The following is a 16,634-nucleotide window of genomic DNA, read 5'->3' as shown; positions in this document are numbered from 1 at the left end:
TCAACAAATGATGAACAATGAAAATTTGGATTATTTAGGATTATACCCGAAAAGAGAAGTCCATTTGGCAATGTTTTTGAAAAACACTTTTAACTTAAAAAGTGTTTTTGAAAAAAAAAAATAAGGGGTATGTTTAGCAACTATTTTCAAAAACAGTTTTATATTTTTCAAAACAAAAAACCTAAAAAATATATTTGACAATTAGAAAACCGTTTTCTAATTTCTGTTATGAAGAATAGAAAATATGATATTTTTAGATAATATCTTTTAGTTGTTTTATGTTATTTTCATTTTTTTAAGAATTGTTTTAAAAAATAATTATAAAAACATATATAATGATAAAAATAAAGTTTTAGACATAAAAATTATTTTTAAAACATATTTAAAAATATAAAAAAAAATAAGTTAAAAATATTTTAAATTCCCAAAAAAAAAATTATTTTTTAGAATTATTTTCAAAAACAATTATTAAACAGGCCAAGGTTTTTGGTAAAATTTAGAAAACATTTTTATAGATTTAAAAAATCATTTATAGTATTAAAAAATTAGTAATAGTGTTTTTTAAATAAATACTTGAAAATTATTATGTTAAAAATACTTTTAGACAAATTACTTCCACTAAAAACACTTTGAGTAGAAGCACTCTTAATTCTTGTGTCAAGAGATTTTGGAAACCAAACAACTCTAAAATATTTATAAAAAAAAAAAAAAAAAACTATAAGGCTATGTTTGGTTCTTGAAAAATTTGAGGGAAATTGCAAAGGAAAGAAAATAGAGAGAAAAAAAATAAAAGGAAATAAAAAAGGAAGGAAAATAAAAAATAAATTTAAAATCAATAAATTATTTTTATATATTATTTCAAATTCATTTTATTTATTTTTTCTATGAAATAATTTTAAAATATATAAATTTTTTATTAATTTTAATTATATTTTATTTATTTATTTATTTATTTATTTTATAATGAAGCTAAATATAAGAAAATTATTATTTTTAAATATTGTTTTTCTTTTCTTAGTATTTTTCGAGAACTAAAGGCAGTCTAAAGTCTTGGTCTACGACATCAAGCTTTGAACTAGAATTGTCTACTAACCTAGACTCGATAATATTATCTTTCACACATCAATACAATATGATCAACTTGGGTCCAACTATTAATCCATCCATTAGCAAAAGAATTCACATTTGTATTTTGACACTTCCCTTTCTTGATGAAAATTCAGCTTCTAAGAAAATATAATAGCATAAAATGTCACCAAATAGTCTGGCAAGGTCCATATAATTTGGACAGTGAGATGAAAAAGTGGAGGGGCCCTTTGAAATTATTTGAGAAGTATAATAAATATTTCAAACTTTAAAAATTAAAATAGAAGAAAGAAACCATGTGCTCATTTATTTAATTTGTACACTTGAATAGTGGACGCGTATTGGCAAAGGGGTGGGCTTGAATAAATAGGTTAGGTATGAGTTTGAATTTTTCTTCTTTTTTTTTTTCCTAGGTTGGGTTTAGGTATTGTCTATCTAGCATGTCCTACTGTGCCTTGTTATATATATATAATTTTAAAAAATATATATATATTTTTTTATTTTTCATTTTTAACATATATAAAATAATAAAAAGTTACTTTTCAACAAAATAAGTTATAAAAATTTAATATTTTATTTATTTATAAAATATATTTATTTTTAATATAATTAACATTTCTAAAAATTTAAAAAAATTAAGTTTGGATGGGTGTGAGAAATTCTTATATTTACCCATCCTATCTATTTATTTTATTAGGGAAAAAATGATAATTAATTTATATAAATAGGACTAAGTCGGGTTTTGGATGACCCATCCCATTGTCATTCACACGTGTCATTATTATTTATTTATTTTAATCCTTTTAAATTATCATTTTTAACCATCACCACCTCCTTATTTATTGGGTGATGATGAATGATAAAAACATTTTTGCAATTGGTTTTAAAAATAGAAAATAATAATAACTTGGACATAAAGTAAAAGAGTTCTTAAAAACTTAGATTAAAATGATAATAATTTTTGAAAACTAATTAAGAAATTAAAATTTATTACTATATCAAATTCTAAAAAAAAATTAAAGTAACTCTTAAAAATGTAAGGTAAGTTGATATATATTTTTTTAACATTTGATTAAATGAATATTAAAAAGGAAGAATGCACTCCATCTTTTAAAAACATGAAATGTGAGAGAAATAAGGAGAGTAGTTTGACAGTTTTTAAACTATCCCAACATACCATTATTTAAAAAAATAAATAAAATAAATCACTTTGTGAGAACAATCTCTCCTTTAAAAAAAAGAAGAGAAGAATACATTTTCTTTTCTCTCCTCAAAACAAAGAAAGAAATTAATAATATAATTCTTCTTTCTGAAAAACAAAAAGTCTTTTCTTTTAATTTTTTTTTTTTTTTTTTTGGCTTTCTTGTGAAAACTAAGTTGGCTCTTGTGCTGTGGAAAAGGAAAGGATAATTCTCATATTCTAAATTTCATTCATGATTTGAGACGAAAAAATTAGTTGCTGAAACAACCTATTAGGATTTTTAGGCTTCTCACAAAGTAACTCGAAAGCCTTATTTTAGATTAAATGTTATAGATGTAATATTTAGAATACATTTGATAGTGATTTGAGGAAACGTTTCTACATTTTCTAATACTTACAAGTTTTTATCTTTTAAGTATTAAAAAATAGTATAAATACTTTCTACAATCATTGTCATTTTTAGTATATTAAAGTGTTTTTCAAATATGAGTATTATCTCATCTCTTCTAATATAATATATTTATTTTTTTTTTAGAAAAAAGAATTTCTAAATATGAAAAAAAAACTTATTTTTCAAAACAAAAATAAGAAAGAAAGGTATCCAATGAGGTCTTAGATAGCTAATTACATTGTCGTGTAAGTAAGATGATGAAATATATAGAAAAAAAACTAGGGTTATTTACTATCAATAGAGTACTGTCACACCCTATAATATCTGCATCAGAGTTCATGGGGACTGTCTCAAACACCCAAAGACAAAGACCATTGCTTGAGAATAAGGATGATAATGGAAAATGAGAAAGATCAAAATGAAACAAATAGAATAAAAGTATTCAAATACAAATCCACCGTTGATGAAGATCAGGTGAAGGAGATGAAGGAGATTAGAGTGTCTCAAAAAAACACAAATTTATGAGAGTAGAGTTATTGGAGAACTATTTTTTAGAATAATTTTCTATTCTTCAAAAAATAATTAAAAACTATTTTCTATTTTCTTTTTTTAGGAATAGAAAATAAGGTGTTTTTAAAAAATATGTTTCAATTATTTTTTATTATTTTCACTTGGGTTGTTTTAAGAAATAATTATACAAACATGTAGAATGATTAAAAATAAAACAATAAATATAAAAATTATTTTTAAAACTTATTTAAAAATATTAAAAATATTTTATATTTCAAAACAAATTTTTATTCTACAAAAATTAGAGAATAATTTTCAAAACTTGTTCTCAAAAACTATTTTTTAGAATTGATTTCTAAAACAATTCCCAAACAGATCTTTGTTTGTAACTATTTTTTAGAGTGGTTGTAAAAAATAGTTTTTTAATATTTTGTATAATAAATATTTATTTGAAAACTTAAAATGTTTTTAAATTATTTTCTATATTTTAAATTCTATATTTTGAAATATATTTTAACAAAATTTTATATATGAATATCGGTATTATGATCCAAGTCTAAGTTTTGAAAAAAAAAAAGATGAAATATGTTCTATTGGATCTAAAAAAATCTTGTTTTTTTTTTTTTAACATAATGAAATATGAAGCCATTGCCATTGCAGAAAATATTAGGCCGTCTAAGACACTTAAATAGAGGGTAGGCAAGTTAAGAGTTATTATAGAATAAGCATCTTAATTTCATTTTTTATATTTGTATAATTATTTTTTTAAATAATTCATAGAAAATAATTATAAGAAAAAAACTAAAAGACGTTTTTATTTTAAAGTCAAATAATAATTGATGCAACCATAAGTATAAAGTCGAAGAACCCACATTTCTAATGATATTTTGTTAACCTACATTATCCAAATGCCCAAAAAAAAAAAATTTGAGTGCAGTGGGGGGAAAACATTTTTAATAAATTGTTATAAATTTGAAAATATTTTTCAAATTTCTATAAATCTCAAATTATTTCATAATTACTATTTTTTTATAAATGTTTTTTAAAAGAGTCATACAAATATATAAAAAAAATCCACATTTATTAGTATTGACTTTGCCAAAAAAATTAACTCTGTATTCACTTTATTAGCAAAATGATTATGAAAAAAAAATATCAATAATATTTTTGTAGTACCCATCACTTGGAGATAAAACCACACGCGAATATCACAAGGAAGAGTAAATCTTACCGTGCTTCCCAGTGTAATATGTTGGATTATAAAGTCTGAATCAATTTTGTTGTGTTTCATTTAGGATGTCGGGATTGAATTATCTAGGCAGCTCACATTGATTTATATAATGATTGACGAATTTGTTTCTATTAAACATTTTTATATTTAGGGTTTTGTTTTTTGAGAGAGTGTGACCATGATCGATAGATTTTTTTTCTAGAATTTCATCATTGCAACTCTTCTCTTTCGTTCTAATAAGTAGATTGTCGAGTGTTGATATACTTCATGGATATAGGGTTAGCATTGATCACCTAACCATGTTAAAAATCTTGTTTTTTTTTTATTTTTTTTGTTTTTTCGTTTGGTTTGATTAATAAAACGAACCACCCAATTAACAATTGCCGGCCCCATGTGTTCCGTACAAATGCATTCATTTCAGTGTCCTTGCAGAGTTGTAAAGCTCTGTCCATTAAGTGAAATAACTTCAAAATTCTGATGAATATTGATTCAATATGTCAGCCACATTGAATTCTACTTGCAGCCCTTGCTTGTATTTATGCATGGGGAGAAGCTACCTAATATCGTATTTGTGAAGGTATTATAATATAAGAGTGAGCGTTTATGTAGAGAAAATGCTGATAAGAGGTCACTCATCATCAGGTCTGTTGAAGCTTCTTTCTATTTCCATGGCCGCCATTGCTTTTGGCCATGCCATGGGGGAAATCAGTTTCGAAGATGACTATCCCTGTCGAGGAATCCTGTGCATGTGGGTGTCTCCGCCGCCAGTGTTAGACCCTTGTGGGCCTCTTGGTGGTTGCAGTTCTAGTCCCACGCCGCATCGCAGGTCGTCTAAGAGTGCAGGACAGTTTGCAGCAGCGCCTGGTCCTTTGGAAGGACAACCATCTCTACCACCTACTTGTTAGAAGGATGGATGAGATCATCCTTAATGTTATGTCTGAACCTCTACTCTTGTTAATGTTACCTTGTCTAATCACCTTCTCTTGTTTAATCCCTTGCTTTTTACTAAAATAATTTGCTTTGTGATTCCAAATAAATCCAAAATATTTAACTTTTTCTCAATACTAAAAAAGTAATAGGGAGAATTGTGTTTTTAGCAGTTTGGTAATTGAGGTAAGGTCCTCATTTCACCCATAATTAAACTTAAAACCTAATAAAAAAATAGAAATTAAGAGGAAGGATATTACCTTTAAAAAATCCATAAAATATCATTAACTATTAAATGAAAAAACTAACCAGTCACCCTATCTTTCTCATTCTCTCTTTGACTCTTTTACCCTTCTCTCACCTATTTATTTGTGGAACCAAGTTGAATAATTTCTCAATCATTTTTCTCCATCAAATTGAATATGAAAGATAAATAGTTAAAAATTATTATTGCCAAATGTATTTTTGAAGTAAATAACTTTTAAATACCTCATCAAATATTTTTTTTTTCAAACTTACATTATATATAATAAATATTTTTAAAATACCTTGAAAACTTACATAATATATAATAAATTGTTGTAAAACGAGAATAAATGTGACTCAAATAAAAATGGAGACAACTATATATTACTTTAATAATAAATATAATGAAAGAAATGAATCAAAGAAGAGAAATGAAAGAGTTAAGAGAATGAAAGTAAGAGAGAATACGAGAGAATAAGAATTTCTTTCTTTTTTTTGGGATACTTTTGTACTAAGGATGGAAGGCCTTTTATAGGCATCACAAAAGTGTTCCATTAATATCAATAAATGGAGACATTAATGGAAGACTTTATAATGTTTTAATTCAAGTTTTAATGCAAAGGGGACTTTAACTGGTGACATCCACCCTTGCATTCACAACACTCCCCCTTGGATGTCCATCACACCTCATTAAAACCTTGCTAGTAAAAAACCCTATGGGAAAAACCTAGCAAAGGAAAAAGAGTACAATATTCTTATAATTCTTTAAGTTGTTTTTGTATGTTAGGATTGTCTCATTAAAAACCTTACCAGTAAAACCCAGTGGGACAAAACCTGGAAGAAGGAAAAAATAGTACAATACACTGACACCCTTTTACAAGCATACTCCCTCTCATGTTGATATCCTTGAGTTGACACATTCCAATCTTCTATATTAACTTCTTGAATGTTGAGGTTGACAATGACTTTGTGAATAAATCTGCTAGATTATCACTTGAGCGTATTTGTTGCACATCAATTTCACCACTCTTCTAAAGTTCATGTGTTAAAAGAATTTTGGAGAAATGTGTTTAGTTTTATCTCCTTTAATATAACCCCTTGTTATTTGTGCAATGCATGCAACATTATCTTCAAAAAATATTATCAGGTCACCTTTGATAGAAGAGAGTCCACATGATTCCCAAATATACTGAATCATAAATCTTAGTCATATACATTCACAACTTGCTTCATAAATTGTTAGTATTTCTGAATGATTTGATGATGTGGTCACCATTATTTGTTTGACAAATCTCCATGAAATAGCAATACCATTGCAATTAAACACATACCATGTTTGTGACCTACCTTTATGTGGATTTGAAAAATATCCTGCATCGGCATATCCAAGCAATTGTTACTTTGATTCCCTTGAGTAAAATAGACTTGTATAAGTATTTTCGCAAAGATAACGCAATATATGTTTGATATCAATGTCTTCGAGTTGGAGCGTTACTATATCTTGCTAATAAATTGATAGAAAAAGCAATGTCTGGACATGTACAATTAGCAAGATACATAAGTGCACCAATAGCACTAAGATATGGTACTTCAGGACTAAGTACTACATCATCTTTTTCGCAAGGATGAAATGAGTCATTTTTCACATCAAGTGATCAGACAACCATTGGAGAATTTAAATGATGCACTTTATCCATATAAAAATGCTTCAAAACTTTTGTAATGCATGTTGATTGATGTACTAAAACTCCATTTGGAAAATGCTCGATCTGTAGGTAGAAACAAATTTTTGTTTTTCTAAGATCTTTCATCTTAAATTCCTTTTTCAAGAAATTTGTTGTTTTATGAGCTCTTCATGAGTTCTAACAAGATTTAAGTCACCAACATACACTACAATAATTGCAAATTCGGTTTTTGATTTCTTAATGAAGATGTATGGGCATATAGAATAATTCACATACCCTTCTTTTAGAAACTATTCGCTAAGGCGCTTGTACCATATGCGTCTGGATTAATTTAATCCATACAAGGATCGTTGTAATTTGATTGAGAACATGTTACGAGGTTTTGTACTATTTGATTCAGGCAATTTAAATCCTTCAAGGATTTTCATGTATATATCATTATCCATGGATTCGTATAAATATGTTGTAATAACATCCATGAGATGCATATCCAATCATTTTGAGATTGTCAAACTAATTAAGAAACGAAATGTGATTGTGTCCATGACAAGAGAGCATGTTTCCTCGTAGTCAATACCAAGTCTCTGCAAGAAACCTTGTGCTACTAATTATGTTTTATATCTTATGATCTCATTATTCTCATTGCACTTTCGTACAAATACCCATTTGTACCCAACAAGCTTTACATCTTCAGGTGTTTAGATTACAGGTCTAAAAACTTCTCGTTTTGTTAATGAGTTTAAATCTGTCTGCATAGCTTCTTTCCATTTTAGCCAATCATTTCTATGTCGGCATTCTTCCACATTTCGTGATTTGGGACCTTCATAATTTCTTATGATATCAAAAGCTACTTGGAAAGTGAAAATATTGTTAATAACAATATTATTTCGATCCCATTTTTCTCCCATGCGTACATAACTTACTAAGATCTCACAATTTTCAAGTACTTTTGCCTCTTTAGGGGCTTCTTGTTCAATGTGTGTCTCTTCAAGGGCTTTCTGCATTATTTGTGTCTCTTTTGGGGCTATAGATTTATCAATTTTAAACTAATCAGTCATTTTGATGGTCTCTTCTAGAGAGCTAAGTTTTTCTTATGTTCTCTTCTTCCGAGGAGTTACATCATTTGAGCCGACAAGTCTACCACACTTCAGGCGTATTTTAGATTCATTTGTTAACTGTCCTACAAGGACATCAATATGTGCTGGAGTATTTGCAGTCGAGATATATGACTTTGCCGCTTTCTTTGTATCAATGAATGCATCTGGTAATTTATTTGCAAGATTTTGCAAATGAATGATCCTTTGAACTTCTAGTTCACATTGATTTGTACGAGGATCAATATGGGTCATAGTAGATGTCTTCCAACTAATTTCTTGTCGTTCTTCAGGAATCGACTTTTCTCCCCCCTAATGATGGGAAAACACTCTCATTAAAATGACAATCCGCAAAACGGGTTGTAAAAACATCGTCTGTCAAAGGTTCAAGATATTTTATGATATATGGATAATCAAAACCTACATAAATCTCAAGTCTTCATTGGGACCCATTTTAGTGCGTTGTGTAGGTGCAATTGGTACACATACTACACAACTAAAGATTCGTAAGTGAGAGATATTTGGTTGTTTTCCAAGCACAAGTTGTGAAGGGGGGTATTCATGGTAAGTTGTAGGTCGAATACAGACTAAAACTGCAACATGCATAATAGCATGTCCCTAGGCGGAAGTAGGTAATTTGGTTTTCATTAGTAATGATCTAGTTATTAGTTGGAGACGTTTGATGAAAGATTCTGCTAAACCATTTTGGATATGAGTATGAGCAACTTGATGCTCAATATTTATCCCTACTGACATGCAATAGTCAATGAATATTTGAGAAGTAAATTCGCCAGCATTATCAAGACGTATTTTTTTAATTGGATAATCTGGAAATTGTGCTCGTAATCTGATTAATTGTTCAAGGAGTCTAGCAAAGGCAACTACGTGTAGAAAGGAAACAAACATATGACCACCTAGTAGAATCATCTATTAAGATCATAAAATAACATAATGGACCACATGGTGGATGGATAGGCCCACATATATCCCCATGTATTCTTTCTAAAAAAACTGGTGACTCGAATATGACTTTAGTAAAAGATGGTATAATTATCAATTTACCTTGTGAGCAGACAACACATGAGTATTCATTGGGCAAAAGAATCTTTTGGTTCTTTAGTAGATGCCCATGTGAGTATTCGATTATTCGATTCATCATTAAAGACCTTGGGTGACCTAGCCTATCATGTCAAAGGACAAAAACTTGAGGGTCATTGAACTTCTGGTTCATGACAACATATGATTCAATAAGCTTTATAATTGTATGATACAACCTAAAGGAGAAAGCCAAGAGTTTTTCCATTAGAAGTTTTTGGCTAGATATAATGAAAGTCATGTAAATATATTCTACATTATCTTCATTCATAGTTTCAATATGATACCATTTCTGCAGATATCTTTAAAGTTGAGCAAATTTCTTCTAGATTTTCTAGAATATAAAGCGTCATTTATATGGAATCTAGTTCCATTTGATAGCGTTATATTTGCTCTTTTAGAGCCTTTAACTAAGTTTGTAGTACCAGATATGGTACTTACATTAGATTTTATTAATGACAATTCGAGGAAATATATTTTATCTCAAAGAATTGTTTGTGTGGTTGCACAGTTTGCGAAACATACATCATCCTCATTAATCTTGAGACCAAATAACACATGGATTTTAGATTTAACCAATATTAAAAAAAAAAAAACAAGGCACAATGTAAATAACAAAATAAAATTACATGTGAATATAAGACATAATAATATATTATTTAATATATAAAGTAACGTCAATCAATGTTAATATTCTCATCATTTATTAAATGGTTTGTTTTTTCACTAGGACCTCCAAAAAAATCAATGTCATAGTAGGTTAGGTCCAAATCACCATCAATAAAATTCATCTCTGTCACTTTTTCTTTTACTTTTATCGATGCTTGGTAAATGTCGATCAAATGTTTAGGCGTATGACAGGTACGCGACCAATGCCCCTTCATGCCACATCTATAACAATTATTCTCATGGTTCTTAGGAGGTTTATCTTGTAAACACTTCCCATTTTCTTGTTTTGCCTCAATATTATTCCACTTCTGGTGGTGCAATGAGGTTTTCCTTTTATGAGAATTTGATGAATTATTACCATAAGAACCATGGTATCGAGGATTTCTTCCACAACCACGACCACGTCCTCATTCTCATCTGCATCCACAATTTTGGGACAATATTACATTCACTTCAGGGAATGGTTCAGATCCAATTAGACAAGACTGATGATTTCTCATCAAAAGCTCATTATTTTGTCTAGCAATAAGAAGACATGATATTAATTCATAATATTTTGTAAATCTACGCTCTCAATATTGTTGGTGCAAGAGCACATTCGACACATGAAATGTAGTAAAAAAAATTTCTAACATGTCTTCTTCTGTGATTTTTTTCTCCACACAGCTTTAATTGAGAGTTGATTTTGAAAAGTGTGGAGTTATATTCACTAACAGTTTTTAAATCTTGCAACCTCAGGTACATCCAATCATATCGAGCTTTTGGGAGAATTACAGTTTTCTGGTGGTCATATCTTTCCTTCAAATTACTCCATAGAGTAAAAGGGTCATTTACCATAAGAGACTCATTTTTTAAACCTTCATGGAGGTGATGGCGAAGGAAAATTAACGCTTTTGTACTATCCTACAAGGATGCTTGATTTTCTTCTTTGATCGTAGCTCCAAGATTCATTGCATCAAGATGTATTTCAGCATCAAGGATCCAAGATAGATAATTCTTTCCCGAAATGTTAAGTGCCACAAATTCGAGTTTTGTGAGATTCAACATTGTCAAATAACTTCATATATATAACAAAACAATATTATTAGAATCAGTTATAATAAATTGATAGCATTGATATAACTTTTTATTATAAAAAAAATCAAATAATTTACTTTAACTTTTAACAATATATAACAAAACAAAATCAACAATAATATAAATATGTAAAATTTTATTCTATATAAACAACTTCAGGTTTAAGATACGAGAATTACCTTTAGAGCAATTCGTGCTAATAATGTGTTGTAAAATGATGGTAAATGTGATTCAAATAAAAGTGGAGACAACTATATATTACTTTAATAATAAATATAATGGAGGGGAGGAATCAAAGAAGATAAATGAAAAAGTTGAGAGAATGAAAGCGAGAGAATATGAGAGAATGAGAATTTCTTTATTTTTTTGGGATACTTTTGTACAAAGGATGGAAGGCCTTTTATAGGCCTCACAAAAGTGTTCCATTAATGCTCTCCATTAATATCAATAAATAGAGGCATTAATGGAAGACTTTATAATGTTTTAATACCAGTTTTAATGCAAAGGGGACTTTAACGGGTGACATCCACCCTTGCATTCACAACATAAATATTATTCTTTATTTCAAACTTATATTATTTATCATATATATTAAACAATTTTTAAACACCTCATAAAATATTAGTATTCTCTTTGTTTGTTCTAACTTGCAAATTAGATATCATCAATTTTTTTTTTCAAACTTTTAGAATATATAATAAATACTTTTTAAATACCTTAGCAAATATGTTTTTTGTTTCTTACTTACAAAATAATAAATATGGTGTACATTATTTCTCATATATATTAAATATTTTTTAAATACATCATAAATTTATTTTTTTTCTAACTTGCAAATTAGACACGTGATGTTTATTATATCTCATATTATTTCAAAAATAATGTAAACACTTACATGCATATCTATATATATAAAAGAAGACAATATTTCTAAGACCATGTATCAACCTTCCAATAATTTTGAAAGCGTAAATAGGGTAATTGGTGGAATTAAAGTCTTGAAGATATTCAAAATTTCTCCATTCCAAAATTACCTAATTGCTCCCCACACTAATCCTAAATATTTTTTAATAAATATTTAAATATTTAAAATCATTAAAATAAATACTTTCTTATTAAAGCAATTCTTTAAAAGTAATAAGATAAAAATCATGAAATCTTCAAAACTATAATTACAACAAATATTTTTAATTTTAAAACTAATTTCATAATTTAAATTAATGATTTAAAAAAAATAAAAAAAATGTTACAAAAATAATTTTTCTTTATTTGTAATTCCATTTAAATATGATTTTTTTTAATCTCTAGTGATAACATTGAAATTATGTTTATAAAGGCAAAATAGTAAAAATATATAATTCATTTAGTTTACTTATGATGAACAATTCAAACATGATTGATTTTAATTTTATTTCCTATGTGTTAATTTTTGTAAGGAATGTCTTAATGGCATAGTTTGACAAAAAATAAAATAAAATAAAAACACTATCAATAATCGTCTTAATATCAAATTCAAGTTGTTTAAAAATTGTACAAAACCTATTAGGAGCTTTGTACACCCTTGTACACTTGGCATATTTCCCTTGTATAATAAGTGTAATACCCTTGTACAGTGACACAAATTTCATATCCCTCCTAAGTTATATGTCAATGTTTGTGTATTAACCATGTTTTCAATGGTTTGGTTGAGAAAATGGTAGATAACTTAGGATCAATTTTTTTCCTCAAATATCATTATTGGGGAAAATATTTAAAAGTTAAAGAAAGTGCATGACATAGGTGTACAATCCTCGGGTGACAAGGAAAATAAAAGAGTGGTTTAGAATCAATTGAAATATTTCACAAATGGTAGTCTTGTACACCCTTGTACAGTTAGTGTAATACCCTTGTACAATAACAGAAATTTCATATCTCTCCTAAGTTATGTAGGAGTGTTTAACCATATTTCCAAATATTTAGTTGAGAAAATGATGAGTGACTTAGCGTCAAAAATTTTTCCCCAAATATCATTACTAGAGAAAGTATTGGAATTTCCATATGTGAATTAAATAAAGTGCATGACATATGTGTACAATTCGTGGGTGATGATCATAGGAAAAATAAATGAATGACTTATAATCGATTGTAATATTTCACAAAGAGTAGTCTTGTACACTCTATACACTTAATATATTTCCCTTATACAATTAGTGTAATACCATTAAACAATGGCGAAATAAATGAATAAATGAAATTTAATTTTTTTTATATATATAAAAATAGTACTAAATAAGGTTTTCAATTTTCATTTTTAAAAATAGTTTTCATTTTTTAATTAAACATATTTTCAAAAAGAGACAATATAGAAAATAAAAATTATTTTTAAAAATAAAAAAAATAAATAAAAGCTAGAAAAATATTTTTAAACCAAACTCAAACATAATCTATATCATTTGTAACTACGTGTTTTTATCTAAAATGAGTAAATATACTTTTCAACCCTTTTATATGAGAAAAATTCAATCTCTACTAGGTATTGATATAATCAACTTCTAAAATTAGGTCATATGAAAACATTTTAATTGGGTATTTAAAATAAAAACGCTCTATCCATTCTCTTTCTTTCTTTTGCTTTTTCTTATTTTAATAAATTTTCAATTAATTCAAACTATTAAAAAAAATCCTTAGTAAATAAATTTGCATCATTTCATATAACTTATTCCTAAGTCATGTTCAAAAAGTTATTACAATAAGGAAGGAAGAAGATTAAAAAAAAATTAAACTTTTTATTTTATAATAGTGAAAAAAATAAACTTTAAAATACTTTTTAGTATAAAAGAAAAGAAAATATTGAATATTTTAACCATTAAATTATTTACTTTTAAAATGTAAAAGATAATTTTTATTTATTTAAATTAACATTTTTTCAAAAATTTCAGTCTTTGAATCATTAATATATATTAATGTTTGTTTATTTATAATTTAAAAATAAAAAATAATGTTGATTTTTCAATTATTTATAAAAGAGTTTAAAGAAACGATGAAAAATCAAAAAATGGTTAAATAAGAAAGAATTTATTGGGAGTGACATGTGAAGAATGGTAGAATAAAAACAAAAATGAGTTAAAGGGTATTTTTGTCAATTACTATTTTATACCCTTGTAATCATAGGTTGGAGGACTTTATCTTAATTATCAAATCCAAATGAGTTGAAACACAATTATCCCAAAGTAATATATATTAGTTCTTATTTACTTTTCAATATTTAATAAAAATAAAATATTAAGAAAACATACAACATAATATTTAATACTATTAAATATTATTTAATTTTAAGTTCTATTTAAAATTAAATTAAAAAAATGATAGTATTCTTAACTAGTTTTTTCTTTTTAAATAGTACTACACAGGTCTACTTTTGAAATATTCTTATTTTCCATTTGGATTGGAAGCAAAAGAACCAAACCATAGGCCATCACTTGGCATCAATTCAATTTTAAAAATATATAAATTGACAATTTTAATAATAATAATAAAAATAATAAATAGCAGTTTTTTAAGGTTATGTTTGGTTCCTGACGAATTTAAGGAAAAATATTGAAAAGAAAACAAAGAGGAGAAGTAGAAAAAATAGATTTAAAATTAATAAATTATTTTATATCTTACATCAAATATAACAATTAAATAATTTAAAAATATATAATTTTTTTACTAATTTTAATTATATTTGATTTTTTTTATATATATTTTTCATAATAAAACCAAAAATAATAATTTTTCTTAATATTTTTTTCCTTTTTATTTAATGTTTTTCGGAAACCAAATTAACATAATGTAACAGTCTTAAAATCAATGAAAAAACGTCAGTATAAAAGAAAAATAATAAAGAATATGTTAAACTTGTCGTAAATCTAAAAAAATAACTCAAATTTTCTATCATTGTTACTGTAGAGCTCAATTTATATTGTTTTATGCAATGTATATATCTTTTTTTTCTTTTCTTACGTGAATAAAGATTTTAAACATTACCTTAGAATAAAAACCCCACAGACCATTTATGGCCATCGAACATGTGAGTTGCACGCACTCTAGAGCCACTCTATAATTACAAATTAATTAACCATTGGCCGAGATATAAATAAAGCATCCAACAGTAGAGTGGACTAAGAGCTCGTTTGATAATGACTCTACGAATAATTTTTAGCTTCAAAAATATTTTTGAAAAGAAATTAGGTGTTTATAAAATTTTGAAAACGTTTTAAAAAATATGAAAAATCACTTACATAAACATTTTAATAGGTGATTCTTTTAAAAACAAAACAATTTCGTTAAAAATACTTTGAATTAAAATATTATGAGACACACTTTAAGAACATTACTTGAGAAATCTGGGAAATTATGGATATGTGCATTTAATACATGATGCATGAGGTTGTTTTCCTTTTATTTTGTTTATTTGTTTGTTTGTTTTTCATTTGTTCTCGAGTGCACTTGTATGAGAGTTAGAAACTAAATGTCTAAGTAAAATTTGATTTTTCACAACTAAATTTTAGATTTGTTCAAAGATTTATTGAAATATATGTATACATTACTCATTAAATTAATTTAATAAAAATCTTAAATTTTTTTGGTTAGGTCTAAAATTATACAAATGAAGACAACTAAGAAGGTGTTACGGGATAGAAAGGTATAGGAAATTTAAATTCTAGTAACCATAAAAGTTTTAAAAGGATATGGTTATGAGAAACAACATCTAAAATTATAAATAACCTTCCTTTTTTATTTTTATTTTTTAAAATAACCCATTTAGGACAATATTGCCCTTTTTCATTTCCTTACGATGACGTTTCTCTTATTTCTTCATTTCCCTCTCCTTCCTTTTAGGTTCTCTCCACCCTCTCGCCCATTGAATTTTCTAGTGAAGTTCAAACCCATGATAAAGATAGACGGGTAAAGATCAAAGTACAACTCTCTCATATTTATTCTTCTCTTTCTTCAAGATCTTTCGCTTTATTATTATTATTATTATTATTATTATTATTTATTTATTTATTTTTGTTAAGGCATCTTATGCTCGTTTTTGCAGTGGCTTTTTTGTTGGGACTTTTGGAGTTGTTTTTTGTTAAGATTTTATGTAGTTGTTTTTTGTTGTAATATTTTCAATCTTCTTCAAGAATTTTTATCATTTGTTTCTATTTTTTGTGAGTGTTTTTGCATTGGTTTTTTTTTTCTTATGTTTTTTCCTTCTTCTTCTTCTTTTTTTTTTTTTTTTGTATTTTGATCTTTCACGGTTATTTTTTGTTTGGTATTTTTTTTTTCCATTATATTATTGGGTTTTTTTATTAGGGTTTGTTTTTTCCAAATGTTTTCCATTCGGATTTTGGTTGAGGTTTTTTTTTTTTTTCTCCTCAGTGGGATTATGGTTGAGGTTTTTTATGGTGGG

This window comes from Vitis vinifera, chromosome 9 (assembly GCF_030704535.1).
Source record: "Vitis vinifera cultivar Pinot Noir 40024 chromosome 9, ASM3070453v1".
Lineage (NCBI taxonomy): Eukaryota > Viridiplantae > Streptophyta > Magnoliopsida > Vitales > Vitaceae > Vitis > Vitis vinifera.
Note: the sequence above shows the minus strand (reverse complement) of the source record.